The 14,928-nt window shown below is 36.6% G+C and overlaps 1 protein-coding gene across 2 annotated transcripts in view; it reads right to left on the bottom strand.

Annotated features, from left to right (window-relative positions):
* F13A1 (coagulation factor XIII A chain) overlaps positions 1 to 14,928 on the bottom strand; it is a 163,844-nt gene that overhangs the window by 72,419 nt on the left and 76,497 nt on the right. The gene's annotated exons all lie outside the window — the stretch shown is intronic.

Here is a 14,928-nt window from a genome sequence, read left to right on the forward strand (position 1 = left end):
GTCTGCTTGAGATTCTCTCTCTCTCTCCCTCTTCCTTTGCCCTACCCCCACTCATGCTCTCTCTCTCATTCTCTCTAAATAAATAAAATCTAAAAGAAAATAGATAACAAACGAAGCAGAAGATATATTTATGACACAATATAAGAAAATTTTACCTAATTGAGGAAAAATTGAATCTATACTTTGAAAGAACAATCGGTGCTCTAATGTGATTTGAAGCAGAATTCTCATTGCTCTAGAGCTTTAATTAATTAAACTAATTGTACTTAAGAATAAAGAAATAATTGTTCAGTCATATAGGCAGAAAATGCAAATTAGCAACAAGGGAGGAAATAAGGCTTCCTTTAAACTGCTCTGCAGCACCATTCAAAGGTAAACACAGTCAATCAATATTTGCACAGTCCTGAGAGAAAGTAAGGTTGACCCAAGAATCTCATGCACAGCTAAGAAATTCTGCAAGGGTAAAGGCAGCCAACACTCATTTTCAAACATGAAGAATATCGGTGAATTTAGTGTCCATTAAAACCAAACTACTCAAAAAGTGATACCAATAAAATTAAGGGCTGAATCAAACAAAGAACCCCGGAACAAAGACACTGTGGTAAAAGATCCAATGATAAGGGAAACCTGGGTGGCTCAGTGGTTGAGCGCCTGCCTTCAGCTCAGGGTGTGATCCCTGGGTCCTGGGATCGAGTCCCACATCAAGCTCTCTGCAGGGAGCCTGCTTCTCTCTCTGCCTCTCTCTGTGTCTCTTGTGAATAAATAAATAAAATCTTTTTTAAAAATCCAGTGATGAGAAAAACTCATAGAAGTTTAAAGACCTTTGGGAATGATAGTATCAGAATGAATCTGAATTTTAAAACTCGATAATATGATAATAACATTTTAAAAAAATTAAGAGGGAGAAGGAGAATGAAGTGCTGACATTTTAATGTGTTGGTCTCTCCTAGTTAATTGACATCATTTAAAATTAAAACATACTGTAAATATATACAATTAATTTATTTTTAATGGTTTTTAAATAATCTTCGAAGGATCTGTTAAGAAATAATATTTATTGTAGTGAAGAAACATTTATTTGACATTTAACAATGTCTTCTGTTGCAATTCAGTTTTTTATTTCTGTGAAAGCAAAATTTAATAAGATCAAATGAAACTTTAAATATAATTTGAGTACAATTAAGCATATTGCTTTTAAATTGAATAGCATGACACCATTTGGCATAAAGGCAAGCAAACAGAGCAACGGAAACAGGCTCCAGAAATATAGTTAATATGTATTTAACATATAGATATATTTAATATATACATTATGTATTAATATATAATATTTTAAAATATATTTTAATATATGGGTATGTTTAATATATACAGAAATATATAATATAGTTATAATATAATTATAAATATAATTTTTGACAAGATCATAAAGATAATTTTGTGATCAAAGGATAATCGTTTTTTAAAGATTTTATTTATTTATTCATGAGAGACACACAGAGAGAGGCAGAGACACAGGCAGAGGGAGAAACAGGCTCCTGCAGGGAGCCCGATGTGGGACTTGATCCCAGGACCCTAGGATCATGCCCTGAGCGAAAGGCAGACCCTCAACTACTGAGCCACCCAGGTGTTCTTCAAAGGATAATCTTTACAACAAATAATGCTGGACAATTGGATAGTCATATGCAGAAATGAACTTTGATTCATACATTATGTCATATAAAAAAAAATCTCAAAATGGACCATACACCTAAATATAAAACCTAAAACTATAAAACTTCTACAGGAAAACAGGAAAAACATTTTATAACTTTGGTTAGGCAAAGATCTCTTAGATTTAATACCACAAAAAAAAAGAAAGGAAAAAATAATTTATAAAGAATATATCTACAAATTAGCATTCATCAATTTATGAACTTTTACTCTTTAAAAAACATCATTTAGAGAATGCAAAGGTAAGTCCAAAAGTGATGGAAAATGTTTGTAAATCACATTTGTGATAAATGACCTGAATTCGGAATATGTAAAGAACACTAGAAACTCAGTAATAAGAAAATGAGCAAAATTTAAAACTACAGGCAAAATATTTGAACAAATACTACATCAAAGGAGATACATAGATGGCAAACAATGCAACCCCAAAGATTCTCAACATCATTAGTCAGAGGGAAATGCAAATTAAAACCACAATGAGATAATATTATATACCTACTGGAAAGTCGAAAATTTAAAGGACTGATCATATCAAGTGTTGGGGAAGATGCCAATACCTGGGACTCTCAAACAACTGCTGCTGGTGATGTAAAATGGTATAATTACTTTGGCAGTTAAAAATTCTGCCAAAATTCTTAAAGATTAAACATACACCTATCATATGACCCAGCCATCCCACTCCTAGGTGTTTAAGACAAAAAATAAAAAAAAAAAAGCTTATGTGTATATAAAGGCTTTTGCATGAATAACCCTAGCTTTATTTGTAGGAGGAAAAAAACTGGAAACAGCCCAAATGTCCAGTAACAAGTAAGTGGATAAGAAAATTGTGGTTCTTCTATATAATGGAACACTACTCATGGATAAGAAGGAATACAAGCAATAGCATGAATGAATCTCAAGATAAAGAAGCCTGAAAGAAGCTAAACAAAAGTACATACTGCATAATTTATGTAATGTTTATGTAAAATTCTAGAAAATATAAATCAATGTGTAATGACAGAAAGCAGAGCAGTGATTGCCTGGGGATGGTAGACAAAGCAGAGAGTTGTTAAAAGGAGAAATTACAAAGGAAACTTCTGTGTAGTGATAGGTACGTTCATTATTTTCATTTTGGTGATGATTTCATGGATACATCAAACTTTTAAAAATGTGTTCTTTTAATATGCTCATTTTATTTTATGTTAATGACATCTTAACAAAGCTGTAAGAAGTGCAACATTTTTTTAAATTAGCATTGATACTATATCATTTATGATTTTAAAATAATATTTATCTACTTAAATATCTATGTATCTAGTTGGAATGATGTACATCAAATATTAATAATGGTTATTTCCTGGTGGTACAATTTGGGGTTTTTTTGAAGAAAAGATTTTTAGAAGATTTTCATCTTTACATTTTTCTGAATTGTCTAAATTCTTTTTTAGAGAGCAGTATAATTTTTTTAAAGATTTTATTTATTTATTTGAGACAGAGGGAGAGCATGAGTAGGGTGAGGAGCAGATGGAGAAGAAGAAGCAAACTCCTCCCTGAGCAGGGAGCTGGATGGTCTCAATTCCAGAACCCAAGGATCCTGACCCGAGCCCAAGGCAACCACTTAACTGACTGAGCCATCCAGGTGCCCCAAGCATTATAAGTTTTTTAACCAAAAAATTTAAAAAGATCTTTCATAAGAAGAGACTGGAAGTAGATATGAAAGATGTTACTGTGTTCAATTCTTAAAATAGGATATACACATGATTTTTTTTCTTTATAATTTTATACATGTTTAGAAGTTTCCCGGGTATGTACCTTAGGAGAGAGAACAGTTAAAATATCTTCTGTGCTCAGTGGGGTGGTGCATCTCTGAATTCCAGACTGAAGCCCATGAGGAGTGATTATACTGGGTTTGTTCAGATATGGGGAAAGGTAGAGGCAATGCTCTTTGAGGCCAACAATTCAGGAATTGAGCCATCAGGGTCTGGAGACTGTGGGAAATCCATTCAGGAACTCGTGCTTTTTGAGTGAGAAGCCTTTTAAATGGGGTGGCTGCCAGAGGACTAGCCTGTGCTTGGTTCTGAAGTGGAACTGCCAGTACAGTAGCTCCTGTGATGTTAAGGCTGGGTTCTGGGGTCATACTGGGTAGACCTCCACCCCAGGATCAGAATAAGCCCTAGTTTCCTGTACAATCCAAAGGACAGGGAGGGCCTTAAAGCATAAACACTATTGGACTTCTCTCCAATTTTGGTCTTGGGGAATTGGACCGATTTTCACCTGATTTTGAAAAACAGCAAATAGTGACATTTCTTAATGCTCCAATTTCCTGAAACATATATATGTTTATGTTTTATATAATTACAGTGTTTTCATGCTTCTTTTTAAGTATGCAAAGGTATTTTTCTTATACTGTGTGCACATTGTATGCAGTTATGATGAAATAACTTTTCTTTGTCATAAAGAAAGCTATTATATTCTGTTAAATTTCACTGTTAAAAGTTATGTTCTCCTAAAGGCTAGGATTTCTGTAACTCTTGTAGAATACAGTTTTAATACCTAATCCTGTCTGTAACAGTTTCTTGAAGACCACTGGATATAAATTTTGGGTAACATGAATGAGCTTCCAAGATGGAGAGTTAAATTTGAGAAGGAAAATAATGACTCCTTGAGTAAAATTCTTTCCAGGTTTTATGAACCACAAGCCCCCAGCTACAATGTAGTGGTGATCAATCTTAGCTGTAGGTGGAAGTGGTATAGTGGAAGTCAAACTGTGCCTAAGACACTCTAGGGATTTGGGAAAGCAGCTCAGCAGTCACTGTGTTGGGGGTGGAGGAGGAGATGATTGAGTGGTGGTGGTGGTAGCTTCAGGCACCATCTAGCTTCAATGACAAAAGCTCTGCTTCTTTCTTTCTTTCTTTCTTTCTTTCTTTCTTTCTTTCTTTCTTTTTATTTCTTTCTCTCTTTCTTTCGGATTCAAGTGATACTTGCTTGAAAAAAGTGGTTCCAAAAAGTAAAATTTGAAAATTCATTGATCTAGGAATGTAGAGATCTGTTTCTTTTGTCTTCCCTATCATTTGTCAAGTTAGGTGGCAAGTATGAGGGAGAAGAGCAAATACATGAGAGAAAGAAATAAAGTAGCAAGAACCCTATTTCCTCCTTTGCTTGGATCCTCAACTTTGATCCCATTGGAGCTTTTATAACACCTCTAATAGCTAGGATTTTGATCCAAAGAGTAAGAAAGCCATCTATTATCATCTTGGATTTTCACAGTGGTGGGCTTAACAAGTTTTTTTTCTGACTTGGTGTTATTAGAAATGTCATTCTCTCTTCCTGGAATGCCCTTCCATACTCAAACCCTTTCTTTACTTGGTGCATGCCTACTAATTCTTTGCAACTCATCTGGCTTCATTCTAGAAATCTGTATCTATCACTTTGATTTGGTTGTCCTTTCTCTGTGCTCACATAGTATTCTTTGCTTCGTAATGCTCTCCTATTTATCATATTGCCTTGTGTCATTGGTTGATTATCTTGACTTTCATTGTAGAAAGGAAGATACAATGCTATTTGATTATGTATCCTCAGTACCAGCACAGGGTGAATAATCAATAAGTTCTGCTAAATGGGGACACCTGGATGGCTCAGTGGTTGAGCATCTGCCTTCAGCTCACGGTGTGATCCTGGGGTCCTGGAATTTAGTCCTGTAGTGGGCTCCCCAGAGGGAGTCTGCTTCTCCCTCTGGCTGTGTCTTGCCTTTCTCAGTGTCTCTCATGAATAAATAAATAAAATCTTTTAAAAAAAAAAGTTCTGCTGAATGAATAAATATGGTGTCAGTGGAAAGTGTGTGCAAGTCACTTTTCAATATTTCTTAGATCAAGGCAAATGAGTTAATCAGAATGTAATAGATATTTTGTTGAAATGGAGGAGAATAACCAAACAACATAGTAAAAAGAAAAAAGTTGGAGGACTGCCTAATTTGAAGATTTACTGTAACACTACAATAATTGAGATAGTATGGTATATAAGGACAGACAAATAGACCAATGGAAGAATATTGTCTAGAAATGGATCCACATTTATAGAGTTATTTGATTTCCAACCATTACCAAAGCAGTTCAGTGGAGGAAAAGATAGCCTTTTTAACAAATGAAAGTCTGTGACAAATGAAAGTTTTCCCAACAGTCTTTTCAACAAATATTACTTGAATAAATAGATAAACAAGGAAAAAAAAATAAACCTTGATCCCCTACCTCACACCACACAGAATGGCACTCAATATGGATCACAGACCTAAATGTAAAAGCTAAAATTGTTAAGCTCCCCCAAATCATAGGAGAATATCTTCATGACCTTGTGGAAATAACATTATTTCCTAGGGTGGATTCTTTAAAAAAAGTTTAAAAATTGAATTTTATAAAATCTTAAAACTCCTGTTCCTTAAATATACTATTAAGAAAATTTATTGGCAAGTGATATTCTGGGGGAAAAAATATCTTCTATACACATCTGACGAAGGACATATATTCAGAGTATATACAGAGCAGCTACAACTCAATAATAAAAAGACAAACCATCTAATAAGAAATTAGGCAAAGGGGCGTCTGTATGGCTCAGTGGTTGAGTGTTTGCCTTTAGCCCAGGGTGTGATCCTGGGGATCCTGGGATCGAGTCCTGCATCGGGCTCCCTGCAGGGAGCCTGCTTCTCCCTCTGCCTGTGTCTCTGCCTCTCTCTCTGGGTTTCTCATGAATAAATAAAGTCTTTAAAAAAAAAAGAAATTGTGCAAAGACTTGAAAAGATATCACACTGAAAAAGACATATGAATGGCAATAAATGCATGTAAAGGTGCTTAATATCACTAGTCATCAGAGAAATAAAAATTAAAACCCCAAAGAGATACCACTATAAAACTGCTAGAATGGTTAAAATTAAGAAAGCTGAAACACCAAGAAAAGGTGAAGCTGGGGAAAAACTGGAGGTCTCACGTATTTCTGTCAGGAATGTAAGTGGTCCACTTTGGAGAACTGGCAGGTTCTTATAACATTAAACACGTATGGACCCCTATGACCTAAACATGCCACCTTGAGCTACTTGCCCCAGAGAAACAAAAACATATGTATAAGACTTGTACAAGAATGTTCATAGCAGCTTTATTCATAGTAGCTCCAAATTGGAAATATCTCAAATGGCCATCAACAGGTGAATGGATAGACAAATTATGATCTAGAATACAATGAAATGCCACTTAGTAATAAAAAGGAACACATGAAAGACACATGCAACAACTGATTGAGTAAAATAAGCCAGCTCCAAAAGGTACATACTGTATGAATCCATTTATGCGAAGTTTAAGAACAGGCAAATCTAATCTGTTGCAAGAAATCAGAATAGCAATTGCCTATGGGGTGTGGATTAACTAGAAGAAAGCACAAGGGAAATTTCTGGGCTGAAGATCATGTCTGTATTTTTGTGATAGTGATTACCTCAATCAAAACTCACTGAAATTTGCAGTTAATATCCATACATTTCACTAGATGTAAACTTTACCTCAGGAAAGAAAAAACCCATGGAATCAACCCTAACCTATATGGTAAAGCATAAAACCACTGTTATGCAAATGGCCTCTGGTATAGGTACTCCACACAAGCTCTGACAGGGGTGGGTAATTAGATTCATTTTTCATGAAAACCATTACAACTAGAGATTATTAACTTTGCTCCCTTAGTAACTGAGGATTCTTATTTGGCTAAAACATATTTTACTAATTGATAATCATGAGAGAAAGAACCAAACATAGAGAGAGCAAGAGAGGGAGAGAGGGAGAGAGAGAAAGAGAGGGAGAGAGACTGTGATTTTAAGCTATTTGAGTGTCTGCTTTTTTCATTGCTATACTACATGCTGTAGGGCTGGTACAGACAGGCGTCCAAAAATACCTAAATGAAAGTAATAGATGGACGAGAAGGGCAAAAAGGCAGGGTAGGAAAAGGAAAAGAAAGCTGTCAGGAGGAGGAGGGGAAGGAAAGAGTGTGGAGGGAACCCAAAGTGCATAACACTGTGTGGTGGATCCTGAAGACTTTGCTGCATTGTATCCATCAGCCCTGGGGGTGGCTGTCCCAGGAGACCAGGGCAGCCTGGATTGTACAGCTTTGTGGTAGTGGGGAGAGTGCTGAAAAGCATCCTCATGTTTCAGAAATAGCCTATGTGATTATAAAATAGGTGCAGCATTGAAACCTCATTCCAGGAAAGCAATTCAAGCAGAGCAGACTTTTAGATTGACTACGATTATCACATTCGAGAGATGGCTGGTAATAAACGTCTGTTTTTCTCCAAAAATATGGGAAGAACAGGCATAAGAAAAGCAACCTTAATAATTGAGAAATCAAGCTGTTTGCCCACAATTGGAAACTTCATTACCTTGCTGACTTTTACCATAAGAGAAAAAAAATGATGTCAGTTCATTGTCCTTTCCCCATGACCCCCAGGCCTCAAAGAGAAGGATTGAATCAGACAAGGCTTGTAAAAGGAGCTCATGTGATATGGAAAGAGGACAAATTCAGGGAAATATAACATTGTGTATGGGAATCTGAGGTCAAGCAACCTGACATCCATTTCCAGTTCTACCAGTGACCTTGGGCAAGTGATTTAACTTCCTGAGAGCCAATCTCTTCATTTGCATGTTATTTGTTTATGGAATAAATACATTTTCTCAGTAGTGACTCTGAAAGCATTGTTGCTGTGTAAGTTCTATTTACCCATCCACTTCCAATGTATTCATTAACTGTAAAAAAAAAATCCTTCAAAAAGCAAAAAATGAAAATCCCTAGTGAATAAGATGACATTATGATAGTATGTTAAGTTTAAGATCAGAGTTTGATAGCCTCGGTCATTTCTGAACTGTAGAAATGCCTCTCATGCTTAGGAGGCATTTCTTGACTCCAATTTTAACTTGATTCCATTAACTTGACTCCTATTTTAAGGGTTTAATTTAGAATAGGTATTTTAGTATTTTATGCTGTTGGACTACAATAGCATTTTTCATTAATCCTAATCTGTAAATTCTCCAGAATTGCCACCATTGATCGAGGTGTGTCACCATGGAGAAGTTATAAAGAGTAGCAGAGGGTTCTTTTTCTGCTATCCTGGGCCTGAAGTATAGGGTAAAAAATTAAAATATGAAATCCAAACAAATTGTCAACCCAGAAACTCTGGATGAGAACTCAAATCCATTACGAAGCCTACCTCTGGCAATGGTCACCAGCCTAGAAATTTTTAACTCCTAGGCTTCAGTAAAGTTAGTAATGCAGGTGTATGTGCCCTTGTCACTCTTCCAAAACATAAAAAGGAAGTGGTATCTTTACCTTTACAAAGGTGGCACCAAATCACATTCAGTGTGCTCTCCTGGATTGTCTGGTGGTAGTGATCAGAAGGGACTACAGACACCAATAGAAGTTCTGATTGACAATTATATAAATTATATAAATCTTTGACACAAGAATGGGGAAACAAATTATTATTACATAGTCATGCTTTTTTGATAGATGAAAAGTTTCCAAAATTAAGGTGCCTCTGGGGAAAGGTGAAAAAGCTCCTCAGTGGTGGCATGACTGGGGACAATGGCCATTAAGCACCTGGGTCCTTAGTACATGCGAATCAAGGCGTTTTTAGTTGCTATCAGCATAGGCTCAACTAGATGGTGCTTTTTAAACCTTTATTTTATTTCTTTAAAAATAAAACTGTTAGGGAATTATGCTGTGGTTGGTCTGTATAATTAGGGAATAGACTTTATCTTGTTATCTCTGACTTCAGAGTAGATTTGGGATGACAGAGGGTTAGAATGTCTAACCCAAGTGAATTTTTAAATGCAATCTGAGTAGTTGTACTAGTTGGTTGCTTGAAGAGGTTTGCTTGACTTGAAGCTTCCAGTAAGATGCCAAAGTCAGCAACTGGAGAAAAATGAAAACGTGGTTTTGTAGTAAGCCTCTTTTGGAACTGCTTGGCAAGATATCACAGGAGTGATGTCAGTGCTTTTTTTTTTTTTTTTTTAAGTATGGAAAGAAAAAAAAGCCTGTCCAAATACTAGGACAAAGAGAAGTGGAAGCAAAATGGGTAAGGTAAAAAATAGTTCTATTTTCAGTTTATCCATAGTCATGTATGTTGGGGGATCAGAAGCCCCGGAGTCCATCTTGTCTGCAAAGTCTGCAGTCATTCGTCTTGTATTGGGCCTTAAGAAACTCCAGGACCTAACTCTAGTTGTGGTCAGTTTGATTTACTAGCTGGAGTCCAAGATTTTTTAATAACACTAAAAAGTACACCAAACATCGATTGGCTAAAAAAACTTCAATCTTGAGTTAGTTCCCAAAAGGCACAGTCAGAACAAGGTATTAATGGGGATTAATGATGGCACTGTGGTTCGATATTAGCAAAAGACCAGGGTTAAAAATAAATGTGCATATCTCAAGGGAAGCAGGAAAGTCCAGGCTGGCAATAGTATAAAGACTGGAATTTTAAAATATGAAACTATATTGACATTGTTTCTCCTCTCTTTCCTTCCAAAATTTCTCAATAATGTTATATTATTAATATTAATGTTATTAATATTATTATTGAATTAAGCCCCTTGAGGGGCAAATTACCCCCAGCTACATTTTCCTGCAGTGTTTTTGGTGACTGGTTCTTGGGTATAATTTCCACCACAGAGAGGGGTTCCCATGAACAATAGCATAGTTCATTATTGCTATGGGCCCTTATCAGTCATTCTTCTACTTTTTGTCCAATATCCCAACACTTTAGGTCAGTGTTTAGTCCTGGGAAAACATGCAAAGCTCGAGAGATTTGGTTTCCCACACAACTCTATGCTTATTTCATCAGAATATGTCATGCTGTGTTGACATATTCTACTCATCAGCCTGTCTTTTCTATTAGACTATAAGCTCTTTAGACTATAAGCTCTACAAAGGTACCCAAATATCTAGACTGGTAGATTCTCAACAAATACCTGTTGAATGATGAGTTAATATTGAGTATTTTGCTACCATTGGCATCATCACATCAATTGCTACCACCATCACCACTATCACAATTATCCCTATGATTGTAATCATCACCAACACCATCACTGGCACCACTGCCAACCACCAATACCACCATCAAACCATATTTGATGATTCATCCTCTTTGGGAACTCTTTCCTCAGACACTCAATGTCTCTAACTATTTAGAATTCTCTGAATTAAGGACGCTTGGGTGACTCAATGGTTGAGCGTCTGCCTTTGACTCAAGAGTGTGATCCTGGAGCCCTGGGATTGAGTTCCATATCAGGCTACTTGCGTGGAGCCTGTTTCTCTGCTTTTTCTGTCTCTACCTCTCTCCCTCTGCCTCTTTCTCTGTATCTCTCATGAATAAATAAATAAAATCTTTAAAAAAAATAATTCTCTGATTTATACCTTTTATCACTTATTCCCTATTTCAAAATTCACCTATTCTGAATGCCATTCCCTTGTTTTTTTTTTTTTTCTCTAAAAGACAACTACTTAATTCGATGTAGTAATTGTATTATTAGTACTGATGTGTTGGTAGTGGCCTTCTAAGGTAATATGATCTGACAGTAAGAACACTATCTTTTCCAGATCAGTCATTTATTTGCTACGTGACCTCAAGTGACATCATTCTCAAGGGCTTCTTCACCTAGAAGACCCCTGGAGAGTCTTGGCAGATTTTATGTACTGGTTCTGTGTGCATTTCAACATAGACTTTCTGTTGATCAAGTCTCAACCCAAAGGAGGGAACCTGAACAGAGGTGAGATATTAAGGATTTCACAGAGAAAAAGCAGGTGGTACCCACAACAGTGACCACTGAAGCAGCAGTGTGTCTCCCTGGAGAACCTCTCTGCCCACTCTTGCTGCCAGATCCAATCAGTCACGGGACAGGTAACCACCCAGCAGTAATGTCAGACTATACTGTCATTGCCTTTCCCCTTTCCCAGGACTGTGTTGTTTTTGTCACAGATGGCATAGCACAACTGTTCAGATAGTCTGACAGAGGCTCCGAGTCCATGCTTGGTTTCTTCACAGTAATTCAGAGCCAGCAATGGAATGCTTTATTAATGCCCTGTGAACAAAATAAATTTTCAGACAGCACAAAGTTTCCTTCTACAATTTTCCTGGCACATTTCCTGGCAATTGTCCTGGTGGGGACTGTCATATCAGATATGAAGTAGAAAGAAAACAACAATCAAGCAATGTAATTTAAAGGAGAAGGTATAACTTTGGACAAGTTTCTTCTTTTTTCTAATTGCCTCTATTTAAAATTTTCCTCTCTAAAATCAGTCTTCAGTGTGGCTTTAGGAAAACGCACCACTCAGAATTCTGAAGAGCCTAAATAAAGGTTAGCTTATGTAAGGTTATAATATCTCAGACCCAATCCTCCGACAATGAGATTACAGGATTTTTAGACTTTCTTTCTCTTGGGAAAATCCAATAGCCCAAGGCTGTCCAGATTGTCATAAACTTTTCTGGTTTTCACATCAAAGTGAAGTAACAGCAACTCAAAATAAGAACAAAATAAGATACTGAATTTATAAAGAAAAAAAAACAGAAGAAAGAAGAACATTGGCTTGAAGAATAAAAGGATATATGTGCTACCACTGGGAATAACAAATGTGGTTTGAGCAGAGAGATAAAATTTTGTTTTAAAGATGAAGTGAGGCCTGGAGAGGTTGAGTGATTTGTCCTGAGTCACACAGTAAGTTAGTGGTAGAGTCAGAGCTGAGGGGTCTGATCTGACATGGGCCAGGGCTCTTCCCATATGATGCCCCCTCCACTTTTGCATCAGTAGAGGAATGAAAACCAGCAGGTTTTGGAAAAGGTAAGAAGACAAATCCTCTATGCAGGTGAGAAGAGAGGGTTATGTCCATTGCATAGCTAGGAAACTGAACCACAAAGGGGTTTAGTGTGTGGTCCTCACTGGGGGTGATTTTGATCTCCAGCGAACATTTGGAAATATCTGATGACATTCCTGGTTATCACAACTTGTGGGTAAAATGTACTACTGTCATCTCTAGGGTAGAAGCCAGGGATGCTGCTAAAATCCTCATGACAAAGAACTATTCAAGATCATCGACATTGGACAATACATATTTTTATCTGGGGATGTTTCACTTAACATCCAGATTTATATCACTATTATTATTAGAAAGTTTGCACACCAGAGTTACTGTCTATACTCATTTACTTTTGTGTACCCACCAACTTCCCTGCAAATTCCCTACCAATCTTCTGTGCTAGACTTTGTCGTGACCACAGTAGGCAAATTTGTCTTTGGGGCCTCAATCATCTGCTCTTGCCTCTTCCCTACTCTGACCTCTCCAGGCTGCTCATCCCCCCTCCTTTCTGGTGGTATTTGATCCCAGGAAATTGAACTGAAGTCAATGCATTACCCCTTCCAGAGAATTTGCATGTCACCCTGTACATCTGTTCTAGTATATGTATCCTGTGAAAGGAATTCCCAGCCTCAGTGACCAAGCTGGGGAGATACTTAAGAAGAATTCCTAAAACACCCTGCAGCAGTCTCTGTTCTTTCAGCCGACGAGGCCAGCCCCCTAAGAAACAATGCACAGGGTCCTCTGTGTTGGTATCAATGTTCTGTCCAGACTCATGCAACTTTAGAACATTTTGTTTCTGGGCTTTCTAAATACATCTTCTCATATTTTAAGGCAAAGTTTTGAGAAATTTGAGGGGGTCTTTGTTGTTTTTCTTTCAGTCTATGTTTAGCTTCACTCAGTAATTTCAGGATAGATATCCAGAATTTGTGAACAGAATTGCCCAAATGACCAGAAAACAGTTGCTTTTTTAAAAGTGTCATGTCTTTTATTGATTTTCAGAGGCTCAAAATTTAGTTTCTAAAATCATTACAACTGAATAGATTTTGAAAAGATTTATGAAGCTCTTCTAAGAATTAAGGGAGAAAATGGATATGAAAGGGTTTCAAAAACTATCAAACGTATATTTTGTGTACATAAACAATGGTGGAGGTGGAAACAGAAATATCACCCAAAACGCCCAGGGTGAGACAATCAACAGAACTAAAAGGCACGCTTCAGAACAGGGGAAGATATTGGCAAATGACATATCTGATAAAGGGCTAGTATCCAAAATCTATAAAGAATATCGAACTCAACACCCCCCCCCCAAAAAAAACAATCTAATTAAGAAATGGGCAGAAGACATGAACAAACACTTTTCCCAAAGAAGACATCCAGATCGCCAACAGACAGGACAAGATGCTTGACGTAACTCAACATCAGGGAAATACAAACCAAAACTACAATATCAAACCAAACCATCCCTCCCCACCGACCACCCGCTATAGATTCTCTCTAGTTCTAAATATTGTATTTGAGTTGTGGATTTTCAAAATTAGAACTCCATAGGCCTTTTGTGATTAATAAGACTCAAAGCAATTTGCATTAGGATTGTGTGCTTAACACAAGTTTCCACCAATTCCACTTGGCCAGATGCCACCACGGAAAGTATTGGGTTAGCTGCTTGGTGTTTACTTCCCTCTTGCATTGGCTTGTGTTAGGCAGTGATTTTTAGATTAGTAAAAATATGCATAATGTGTGAGTAAGCTCAGGCTGGTGGCGTGTCATTTCAGAATGCTTACGAAGGCATTAGTTCATATTTAACCACTGAGAGCTTTGGCTTTCTTCTCACCGTAAACCTGCAATGGTAACTTCAAAGGAAAAGAAAAATGGGAATTTTGTCTGGAAGCAGCAATAGCAGTGATCAACTACAGATCTAATGTATATTGTAATAAATAGTTATTATAAAGAAATTCCTAACTTCTTTAGAATTCACCATCTTTTCGTTATAGAATGTGAACCAACAACAGAAAACAAAACTGTCTTACGAGATTGGCTTTGCCTTCTTTTTACACTCATGGTCTTTTAAATTTACATGAAGGTTAGGAACTAATAAAAAATAAGCCCTTCTTCTTATAAGCTAACCAGAAATTATATTTCATATCGTTCTCATTCTAATATGTTTACATGAATTATATTGATTTTATTTGACTCAGACCAAACTCAAAGACAATTTTCTTCTAAAGAATTTGTTTTTTAGAAAACTTAAGGAAAATGATAAGATAGATTTTTATTTTTTTGCTCAGTCTTTGTATGAAATAGCACCTCTCTTAATGTTTCTTTAGGAATATTCTGCTTAAGAACCATATTTGGTATGCTCTAATG

This window comes from Canis lupus, chromosome 35, assembly GCF_003254725.2.
Source record: "Canis lupus dingo isolate Sandy chromosome 35, ASM325472v2, whole genome shotgun sequence".
NCBI lineage: Eukaryota > Metazoa > Chordata > Mammalia > Carnivora > Canidae > Canis > Canis lupus.